Source organism: Hyaena hyaena, unplaced genomic scaffold, assembly GCF_003009895.1.
Source record: "Hyaena hyaena isolate Hyena2069 unplaced genomic scaffold, ASM300989v1 scaffold_1065, whole genome shotgun sequence".
Lineage (NCBI taxonomy): Eukaryota > Metazoa > Chordata > Mammalia > Carnivora > Hyaenidae > Hyaena > Hyaena hyaena.
Window position 1 is genome coordinate 427562 of NW_024081698.1, and position 12174 is coordinate 439735.

A 12174-nucleotide genomic window follows, 5' to 3' on the forward strand; every position below is an offset into this window, starting at 1 on the left:
TAGCCTTCTTCTTTGGAAGTACATCTTTGTGTTAGCCAGAGTCTTAGGTTCCAAATAATCAACACGACTTTCCAGTAAATCTTGTTACATAAGATGCAACATCCCAAAAAATGCAAGTGAGAATATTTTGTGAATTCTAATCAGAGAAATATTTTGCCAGTCCCTGACTTGTGATTTGGGTCTCTTCTGCAAATTTATGCGTGGCGGATGTCTGTGTGGGTTGCATGAACTGATTTCGATCTTCACTGCATTTCTTTCATTTTTTTCCTCCTCACTTTCTCCTTGGATGGCAACTGAGTAGAGGGGTCGCATATAAATCATCCCTTTAATCAGCAGGTATTCATTGTGCATGTACTATGTATCAGACACTGTTTTAGGTGTTTGAAATATGTTGATAAAAAAAAAAAAGACGAGAGAGAGAGACAGAGAGAGAGAAACTGCTACACAGCTACTAGAAAGGCCAAAATCCAGAACATTGACAATACCAAATGTTGGCAAGGATGTGGACCTACAGGAACTCTTCATACACTACTGATGAGAATGCAAAATGGTGCAGCCACTTCGGAAGAGAGTTTGGAGATTTAAAAAAATAAAATAAACGTATTTGTACCATATGATCCAGCAACCATGCTTCTTGGTTTTTACCCAAGGGCTTTAAAAACATGTCCACACAAAAACCTGCACAGAGATGTTTACAATAGCTTTAAGGGCATCAGGGTGGCTCAGTCGGTTAAGCCTCTGACTTCAGCTCAGGTCATGATCTCATGGTCCATGAGTTGGAGCCCTGCATCAGGCTCTGTGTTTACAGTTCAGAGCCTGGAGCCTGCTTCGGATTCTGTGTTTTCCTCTCTCTCTTCCCCTCCTTTGCTTTTCCCCTCTGTCTCTCTCTCTCTCACTCTCTCTCTCTCTCAAAAATAAACATTAAAAAATTTTTAAATGTTAAATGGCTACTGCCATTTATTTAAAACATAGATTTATTTATAGTTGGCAATACTTGGAAACAACTGAAATGTCTCAGTCAGTGAATGAATAAACATGTACTGTGTGCCATCTAGATAATGGGATATTATTTAGCACTAAGAGAAATGAGCTATCAAGCTATAGAAAGATACAGAGGAATCTTAAATGCATATTACTAAGTGAAAGAAGCCAATCTGGAAAGGCTACATACTGTATGATTCCAACTGTAGCACATTTTGTGCTACAGAAATGGCAAAATAATGAAGAAAATAAGAAAGATCAGTAGTAGTCAGGGATCAGGCAGTGATGGGGAGAGGGGAGAATAGGCAGAGCACAGAGAATTTTTAGGGCAGAGAAAATCATACTCTGTATGATACCTAATGATGCACATTACACATTTGTCTATATCCTTAGACTGTAAAACACAGAGAGTGAGCAATAATGTAAACAATAGGCGTTGGGTAATTACGATGTGTCAGTGTGGGTTCATTAGTTACAATAAATGTACCCCTCTGGTGAAGGCTATTGCTAATGGGGGAGATTTTGCATGTATGAGTTCAGGGAGTATATGGGAAATCTCTGTGTTTTCCTCTCATTTTTGCTGTCAATCTAAAATTGCTCTAAAATAATCAAGTCTTTAAAAGAGGGAGGGAGGGAGAGAGGGAGATATGAAGAGCAGAGGCTGTAGGCTGATAGTTCACATCCGGTGAATAAGCAAGAGGAGGGGGAACCCACCAGAGGATCTGCTTTGTTTACCCTACATCTCCAGGGCCTAAAACAGTGCCTGGCCCATTACAGATGCTCAATAAATAGGGTTGATTGTTTCTTCTGAACCCAAATGCTACCCAGAGAGAAAGACTGAAAAAATGTTGCATTATTGCCATAAAGATCTGAGTTATTACCCCAAAATGCTTAGGCATTAAGCCTTAAAAACTTAGCATAAAATAAAATAAAATCTAGTGCTTTCTGCCAGCAGCAGAAACTGGAAATCAAGAAAAATTGACACTATGTATGACTGTATATGTCTATTTATTTTGCACTTTTCTCAAGTACCATTTAGGTACTTTGGAATATTTTTCCCTTTTCTTTGGGCATTTTTTTCTGGATCAGGTGGTACAGTCAAAAGCTCAAAGTTGATGTTCCAGAATGACATCTTTCTGGAAGAATGACTTAAAGTAAGTCACATAGCAAGTGAATTATTGGTTTATCAGGCTTGTACTACAATGTTAATAATAATAACAACACTATTCACCTCAAATGAAACAAATAATAATGAACTTTAGATGAGAAAAACACAGAAGAATTTAAACCAGGAACAATTTTCGTGAGTCATTTTTCTATAGAAAAGCTGGTCACCTCAGGGGCAGATAAGGAGAATTAAGTAAGTTTCTTCCCTATAGATAATTTTACTGGATGGATTTAAAGGAAAAATAATTTCATATGAGAAAGAGAAACTATAGTTTACATTGTAACTTTCTGTTGAAGAAGGCTAACAGTTATAAAAATAAAGTCAAAGTGAATAACCTTTCAAGTATAATAGAAGTTTCTTCTTATAAAACAGTCTTAAGTGAAGTTGATTTGAACACCAGTCTCATGGAGGCTCTATCATTAACCCATTATTTTCAGGGTTACTTTGGGAAGGATCTCCTTTCCAGCCAGAAACAAAGGAAATAGCCATGGAATAGTACAATGAGGAGGTCTAGGGACCAAGCCCGAAAGGGTCACATATCCATTCTACTGATAGACCATTGGCTAGAAACAGTTATATGGCCACATATTAAGGCTACTAAATGATGCCTACTATATTAGGTGAGCAGCAAAGTCCCTACCACACAATCTTTAGGAATCCCTGAACTCTCAAAATGTTACTTCTAGCCATTCATATAATTTTTACTGTAATTTTCAGTTTATTCCTCCAGTGCCTGCACTGTAATCTTGACACTTTGACATAGGGAGTGTAGATTTTTATTTCTTATTTTTGTGTTTCCAGAGACTAGTATAGTTACCAGTTATCAAGGTAATCAATCTAAGAATCAGTAATAAAATGAAATAAAATAAAGATAGCTTTTAAAATATTACACAGTAATGCTTAATAGGTAGGGATGGGGGAGGGCAGGGAGTATGATGGGTAGGGTTAGTGGTTATAGTTATTAACAGAATCAACCTCCAAAATTATTTCTTCAGAATAAATAGGAACTCATCCTCAAATTTTGATAGAGATCAAAAAACTACTTCACTGATTGTGGGGGTAGGAGGTGGAGTGGGTGGATATTGCCTACAAAGCAAAGTGAGGGAAATCTTTGTAGTAATGAAAATGTTCTCTATCCTGAAAGGGGGTGGTAGATTACATTTGTCAACACTCATCTAAATGTATATTTAACATCTGTGCATTTTATTGTTTTCAAATTATACCTCAATAAAACTGAAAAAAATTACAATTAAAAATATGGCTAAGAAGCAAAAATTAAGAAGAATGAATCCAATCAAATCTTCTCCAATTCAGTAAGTCAATTTGGAGAAAGTCTGCAGCTAGAAATGCTATACAGTTTTGCCTTGGCAGGGACTCAGTTCTATGACCTAGCTGCTTGTGTTTTGTTATAACCTAAGGCTTCTTAGGGTAGAGAGGATCTACTTAGAGCTAATCATCTTAATCTCTCTCCTATCAGCTGTGACAAGGGAGCAGTGCTGAAGAAACAATCAGGAACATTGAAGATCAAACTTCATTTCAGGGCCCTCCCATATTTAGGAAAAACCTATACTTTTGTATTGCTTTGTTTGGACAGAAACCCAGATTGTGACACAAGGAGAAATCTATGTGCATCACCAGGGTAGCATGTTGAAGAAAAGTAGATATTTTTTCCCCAAAGTATATCACGTATGTGTGTGTATAGTATAATATGCACAATGTATTTAACAGATAGGATTCTTACCAAGTTCTCTGAAAGTACATTTGGAACATTTCATGTCAGCTATAATATAAGAGAAACTGGAGACTTACCCAGAACTATCACATGAAGATTGTAGCAGCAAGCAACAAGATTGTTGCTCCAAAATTATAACAATGAAGCAGCCGGAAAAGCTGTCAGAATGAGCAGTAGACCCAGCCTGTCAGTTTAGAGCTCACACCATGTATTAGGCATCCAACCAGCCCACATCATATTAGGGGATACACATGAAATTAACGATGATGCCATTCACCACAGAACGGTATTTGCAGAGTCCTTCCTCTCCTATTGAGTAAGTCAGTGTTGAAGGTTTGTGATTCACAGCGTTAGCTCTTTTATGACAACAAACAAGCAAATAACAAATGGCAAAACAAAATAAAAGCACAATCTTTCCCATATTCCTCATTTTTATCATAATGCATGCATTCTGATAAAAGCAAAGACATGCCATCCATTAAACTAATGTTCAGGATGAAGGAACATATACTGTGACAGATTTACAGAGTGTCTGGCCTTCAATAGAAAGAATCTCTCAATTACATGATTTCTTTTAATGTGAAGGAATGCTTTCTGCTCACTTAGCGTGAAAAATCTCCACTGGTATTTAACTCTGAATCTCAGTGAAAATATCCAAATTCATTAATTGCACATATTTCTGATGGTGGTTTTGAATATAACTCAGAATAATCCAGGTTAGTCCAGGATAGAACAACTTTTCTTAAATTAATTTTTATTCTGAGTGCTTTTCAATTTTCTTTTTCTGCTCACATGCCTTCAGAAAGTTACCCATCATTCAAGATGTCATAGCCTGAATATCACCCCCTTCTAGGAAAAGAAAATTTGATTTAATCCTATCTCTCCTTGACTCTTCATACTTTCCTCATTTTATTTGGTTCTAGTTCAGGCAAAAAGCTACTGCTGATAAATATTCTCTTCAGTTTGTATAGTATATTTTTTTTTAGCATGCTCTCAACTGTAGTTTTCATTTAAACAATTTTTTGACTAAAAACTCATAGAAAATGAATCATATGATGGTGAGCAGTTGATTAATTTCAGAATTAAAAAAATAGTAACAATAACATAAAAATATCAATACTTGTAGGGCTTAACCATACAGAAATTGCCTTTCTATTCAGTATCATGTTGTTTTCATTATTGTGGGTTTAAAATGATAGAGATAGAGAAGTAGAATCTCTCTCTGCTCTTTCTCTTTCTGTCTCACTATTTTTAGGACATTTCTGACAATTTTATTCCTATTTTAAATCTGGGATCAATTTGTCTAGTTTCTGGAAATATGCTGTTGGTATTCTCACTAGGATAGCATTAAATGCATAGGTTAATTTCAGGGACAACTGATGTTTTTGTGATGTCCCATAATCTTCTCTGAGAATGTGTCTTTTCTTATGCTAAAGCCTTCATTTCTGTATAAAAAAGATTTTATGTTTCTTGTCAAGTTTCATATTTTATCATCTTATGGTGTTTTGCTCTTATACCTAGTTATTGTCCATGAGAGAATCCCATTTATTCCTATGTATCAATTTTGTACTGACCCCTGTAACTGCTTTGTCTTATTATTTGTAATAGTATAAGACAATTATTATATACATTAGTGTTCCAATTGATCCTTTTAGATTTTTCAAGGAAAAAATATATTATTCTCAAGTAATTATAATTTGATATTCTACTTCCAGTTTTGTTTCTAAATTTATCCCTCAGTGTATTCTCCAGTATCATTGGCTAATGCCTCCAGAAAAATTTATAATAAAAATATTGATAACAAATTTTGTTGCTTTAATATTAATTTTAAAGAGAATGTTTCCTCAATTAGCACATATATTGCTATTTTTGCATATACATATAAACAGCATCATAAAGAAATTATCCTATATTATTATGATTTTTAAATCAGCACTAAATGTTGGATTTTACTAAAAAGCTTTACATCTTCTGAGATTCGTATGACTCTTTTGACTTACTAAATATGTTGATTTATATTTATAGCTATCCTAATAATTAACCACAAGAACATTCCAGGAATAAACTGGATTTGCTTTACTATTTATTAAGCAAACAGCTGAATTTTGCTACTTATTTTTAAAATGTTTTTATTTTAACATGTTCAAATGTTCTGTGGTTTTCTTCTGTGTATCTTTAATGAGATTTTGGTATCAATGTGATGCACACATTCTAAAAGAAATTTTCTTTTCTCCTCCTATGTTCAGAACAATTGAAGTTTAACTGCAATTATTTATTACTTGAAGTTTTGGGGAAATTGCCTTGTGAAACCATGTGGATAATGGCGATTAGGCAACTGCATTTCCTGAGTGGTAAATTATGTATGGACTTATCCAGAGCCATTTTCTCTGGTCAGTTTTGGTAGGTTATATTCTCCCCCCCCCCAAAAAAAAGCGTTCATTTCACTCATGTTGTTGAATAAATGTGAAGAGATTTGAAAATAATTGTTGTTTAGAATCCTACTTATTTCTACAATGTCTGTTGTTATCTTTTTATTGTCACTGATAGGTAAGGCTAGAAAACTGCTCATTTTATTCACGAGAAGGGGCAGTAAGCTTTATTTATTGGTTCTAACATTTAACTACTTAAACTTAATTTTTGCTCTTATTTTATTATTCACTTCTTTCCTTAAATTGTTTTGTCTTTTTTCAAACATTCAAAATTGATTGCATGTTATTTTTGATATTATATGTTTCTTCAGTGCGCTATTTTACCTGTCTTTCATAGTTTTAGAAATAATGTATTTTAGGGGCACCTGGGTGGCTCAGTTGGTTAAGTGTCTGACTTCAGCTCAGGTTATGATCTCACATTTCATTAGTTTGAGCCCTGCGACCAGCTCTGTTCTGACAGCTCAGAGCCTGGAGCCTGCTTCAGATTCTGTGTCTTCCTCTCTCTCTGCCCCTCTTCCCCCTTAAAAATAAATAAACATTAAAAACATTTTAGAAATAATGTATTTTAATTTACATAATTTTCTAAATCATTTCCTTCTTTTAAACATTTAAAAAAATGTTTAATGTTTATTTATTTTTGAAGGAGAGAGACAGAGCACAAGTGGGAGAGGAGTCAAGAGACAGAGGAAGAGGCAGAACTGGAAGCAGGATTCAGGTTCTGAGCTGTCAGCACAGAGACTGATGCGTGGCTGAAACTCTCAAGCTGTGAGATCATGACCTGAGCCCAAGTCGGCTGCTTAACCAACTGAGCCACCCAGGTGCCCCTTAATCGTTTTGTATTTTAGTTTGATTCCCATTTTATATTAGAAAAATGTAAGAAAAATTTTACATTTTCTGGTAGATCATTCCTCCGTTCCAGCTGTTGTTTGCTATTTTATAGTATTGTGATTATGTTATTTTTATTCTTTGGAATTTATTAAGGGGGTCAATAAATGATAAATTTATGAATATTATTTAGGAATTTGGAAAGAATATATATTCTTATCTTTTGGAAATATGCATACACGTACAGATATATTTACACATAATTTAGTAAAGTTATACTAATGTTTCTAATACAGAGATGTGACTCTTAAGGTTTACTACTATTGGGGCACCTGAGTGGCGCAGTGGGTTAAGTATCCGACTTCAGCTCACATCATAATCTCACGGTTCATGTGATCGAGCTCTACATTGACATGCTGACAGCATGGAGCCTGTTTGGGATTATCTCTCTTTCCCTCTCTGTCCCGCTCCTATTCATGCTTTCTCTCTCTCTCTCTCTCAAAAAAAAAAAAAAAAAAAAAAGGTTTACAACTACTACTTGTGTCTATCTTTATCTTATTGTTTTTCTTTGTTTTTCTCTGTAAACTCTGCTCCATCAATGCTGAAACTATGTTTTTTGTAGTTGATTGTGGTTTTTATTTTGTTTTGTTTTGTTTTGTTTTTGGTGCATAGGTAATTGGTGAGTGTGTCTTTACCTATTTATTAATTTTTACTCAATATAAATGTCTTTGTGTTGAGAATGCTTATTACAGCATATTGTGCATATTGTATTTTGTAGGCCAACACAAAATGTTATTCCTTTAAATTTATTTATTTTTTGAAAGAGAAAGAGACAGGGGAGCCTGGGTGGCTTAGTCGGTTAAGCGTCCGACTTTTGCTTAGGTCATGATCTCACGGTACGTGGGTTCGAGCCCCGCGTCGGGCTCTGTGCTGACTGCCAGCTCAGAGCCTGGGGCCTGTTTCAGTCTGTGACTCCCTCTCTCTCTGACCCTCCCCTGTTCACGCTGTCTCTCTCTCTCTCTCTCCTAGAAATAAATAAAAAACATTTAAAAAAAAAAAAAAGAAAGAAAGAGAAAGAGACAGACAGACAGACAGACAGACAATCACAAAAAGGCTCCACACTGTAAGCACAGAGCCTAATATGGGACTTGAAATCATGAACCATGAGATCATGACCAAAGCTGAAACCAAGAGTCTGATGCTGAACCAATTGAGCCATCCAGGCACCCCTAAGAATATTATTCTTTTAATAAGTAAGTATAGTCCATTTACATTTAGGTCTGACATATGTTTTTGCTGTGGCTTTTCAAATTATATGTTTAGATTATCCTATTTATATTTCCTTTTGTGATTTTGGTATTGAGTTTCATTTTTTTCTTATTGCTTTCTGTTTTTTTTCTTTTTTTCATAATTTTAATCTCCTTTTTAGACAATGTCTATTGACTTCCTTCTATGGGCAATGACAATATTCAGATTTTCTATTGCATTTACTCTCTCTTTTGACTCCATATCTTTCCCTATCTTGTCATTGATCTTTATACATTAAAATATACACATAACTTTATTTATATCACTAAATGCTTCCATTTAATTTGTATTTATGAAAGATGAAACATTCATGCTATTTACCATAGTTCTCATTGTTTTCCTTCTACTATAATTTTAGCCATGCCATTCCTACATTTTCAGGGCATATAATGTTTTCATTTTATGTATAATCATATTCTCTCCAATTGTTTTTATCCTAGTTGGTCAGGTGAATTAATTTATTGCACATTGTTAGTTCTTTTGCCATAGCACACTTGATGCTTAAATGTATTGACATAGAATATTTAGATTATCCAATCCAACTCTGAAAGCTATGTACACATTGCTCTCCTGATTCCAGTATTAGATGAGGAAGCAAGGAATCAGAACCCAGAATAATGTTGTTCCCCTTCTAGCTGACTTGATGACTTTTGCTTGGATCTCTATAAGATTTTTTTTTGTTGATTCAAAGTGCAGTAAAATTTTCAGGATTTATGTGATGATTGTTCTTTGTCAGTTTCTCTTGTGATAAGTGTCTTTTCTTAGTCTATATATTCACGTCTTTGATTTTTGGGAAGTTTATATTATTTAATTTTATTTCAGAAAGTTTTGCTTTATTTTATCTTAGAATAATTTTACTGATTTCTTGTCTAATGATTATTTCATATCCTTTTAGGACACCAATTTTGAAAATGAAATACCATTTGCTTTTCTTTCTTATCATTCATTGTTCTCTATTGTTTTAAAACTTTTGTCTTAATTTTATCATTCATCTACATTTTTTGTTCCAATGCTATGTTGGTTATTGTGTTTTCAGCAGTGTCTGATTCATTAGTTGCTATATACAATGAGGATTTGTTTCCTTGATGGTTTTTGTATGCCTGTGGACCTATGCTCATAGACTTCCTTACTGTACTTTCCCTGTTCATACGTTATTTCCTTCTGAATTCTCACTATAAGTCCTTGAACTTTCCAAACTATACTTTATGGTTTTCTTTTTTATGAGTTTATTGAAGTTTGAGAATGCTTCATTGCAGACACAGCTTGTCTGTGACTCTTCTTTCAGGCCTGTCTTGCATGAATCCCAAGGTCTTTTTCCCAAAGCAGTTCCTCTAAGGTTTAGCTGTTGAACCAAGTCTCTAAACTATTGTTTGATTGGTCAGTTGTTTACAGAGCAGGCCATTCTTTGGCTTTGGTTCTTTCCTGAATTCTAAAATTGAGAGAATTTGTATTGGTCTCTTGAGGCTGCATGACAATTCCTACAAACTGGCTGACGTAAAACAACCAAAATGTATTATTTCAGAGCACAGTGGGTGAGAAGTGTGAAATCCAAGTGTCAGCAGGGCCATGCTTCCTCTGGTGGCTTTTGAGGAGAACCTTTTTTTGCCTCTTCCAGCTTCAGTGGGTCCTGCAAAGGGAGGGAACTTCTCCTTTTTGTCTTTTCTCCTTCATTAGATTTACATATCGTTTGAGATCCTGAATTTAATTACATCTTCAAAGATTCTTCTAAATAAGGTCAAATTTACGGGATCTGAATGAACATATTGTTTTGAGGCCCACTATTCAATCAACCATAAGATCTTAGTGTGTTTCTATCTGCTTCTCTGATTTTGCCAAAGGTGGTCATTCTCTCTTCATAATTTATGGTTTGAGGATATAAACATTTCTACATTTTCTCAAAACATGAGTTTTACTTTACTACTTTTTTCAAGTTTTACTGTTATAATCGACATATAACAATGTTTAAGTTTAAGGTATACAAGGTGTTGATTTGTTGTAAGTATATATTGCAAAACGATTACCACCACAACATAAACACCTCCATTTCATTATATAATTACCATTTATTTTCTGAGTTGTGAACACTTAAGATATACTCTCAGCAACAGTCAGGTATTCACTATGCTATGGTTACCTATAATCACTATTCTGTACATTAGACCACCAGTTAAAATAATTATTGATAGGTAGGGATTTATTAATGCCATTTTTGGATTGTTTTCCAGCTGTTCTGTAGTTCCTTTGTTCCTTTTTTTCTTCTTTTGCTATCTTTCTTTGTGACTTGATGATTCCGTAATGATATGCCTAGATTTTTTAATCTTTTGTGTATCTACTGTAGATTGTGTGTGTGTGGGGGGGGGGGGTTACCATGAGGCTTACATAAAACATAGAAATACAGTTTACTTTAAGCTGGTAACAACTTAAATTTATTATATGTAAAGCTGTACCCTTTCATTCCCTCCCCTCCACATTTTATGCTATTGATATCACAAATTGCCTCCTTTTATATCGGATATCCATTAACATTATTGTATCTATAGCTATGTTTAATACATTTGTCCTTTAACCTTTACATTAGAGTTAGGTTGATTAACATACAGTACTGGGATAGTCTGAATTTGATATATCCTTATCTTTACCATATATTTTCATGTTACTAATTAGCCTCCTTTCATTTCGCCTTGAAGAACTCCTTTCAGCACTTCTTGTAAGGCATGTGCAGTGGCGGTGAATGCCCTCAGTTTCTGTTTCTCCAGGAAAATATTTATCTCTTCATTTCTGAAGGACAAATTTGCAGGGGAGGTATTCATGGTTGGCAGTTTGTTTCTTTTAGCACTTTGAATATATCAACCCAGGCTTTCCTGATCAGCAAGATTTCTGCGGAGAAAACTAATGATAGCCTTATAGGGGTTCCTTCATAAATGATCAACTTCTTTTATCTTTCTGCTCTCAAGATTTTCACTTTATCTTTGATTTTTTACAGTTTTGTTATCATATGCCTTGAGGAAAATCTCTTTGCATTGAATTTGGGGGACACATGAGCTTCATGAACTTGGCTGTAAGGGCTGTTAATGTACTCATTGGTGCCTCAGGTCAGGGCGAGGGGCCAGAGTGGGCAGCAGCGGTGGTTGGAGCTGATGGAATTACACACTCTGTTGTGGATGCTGGCTGCAGGTGCCTGTGTGGTGGCAGCGAGGCCACTGCGGGCACAAGTTCATCAGTAAGGGATGGGGCCAGCAGCAGAGACAGAGACCAGCTGGGGGTATGACAGCAGCCGTGGGAGCCTTAGATGTCAGTGTGAACTTGCATGATTACAGGAGCTAGCTACAGGTGCAGATATGTTAGTGGGGGCAGGGATAGGAGTCAGGGTGAGCAGCATGCAAGTTTGTAGCTCTGGGGGCTAGCTGCTGGTGCATGTGCTGGTTGCAGGCTAGTGACAGGAACTAGTGCTAGGTAGCTGTGTGGGCCTGAGTTGTTGACATATGCATCTATAGCAGTGGGTATTAGCCATGGGTGTGCACATGGCCGTGGGGGCCAGTGATAGGACACGGGGCTAGATCCACACCCACAGCAGCCATTGGGGCCTTGGCCATAGACATGCAATCACACAACTGTAAGTGCTGGCCTTGGGTGCACGCATGACAATGGAGGTCAGTTGTTAGGTGCCCCGAGCTGGCATCTTGCATGCTCAGTTGCAGAGGCTGGGGCTGGCTGCTGGTGCTGATTCCAGA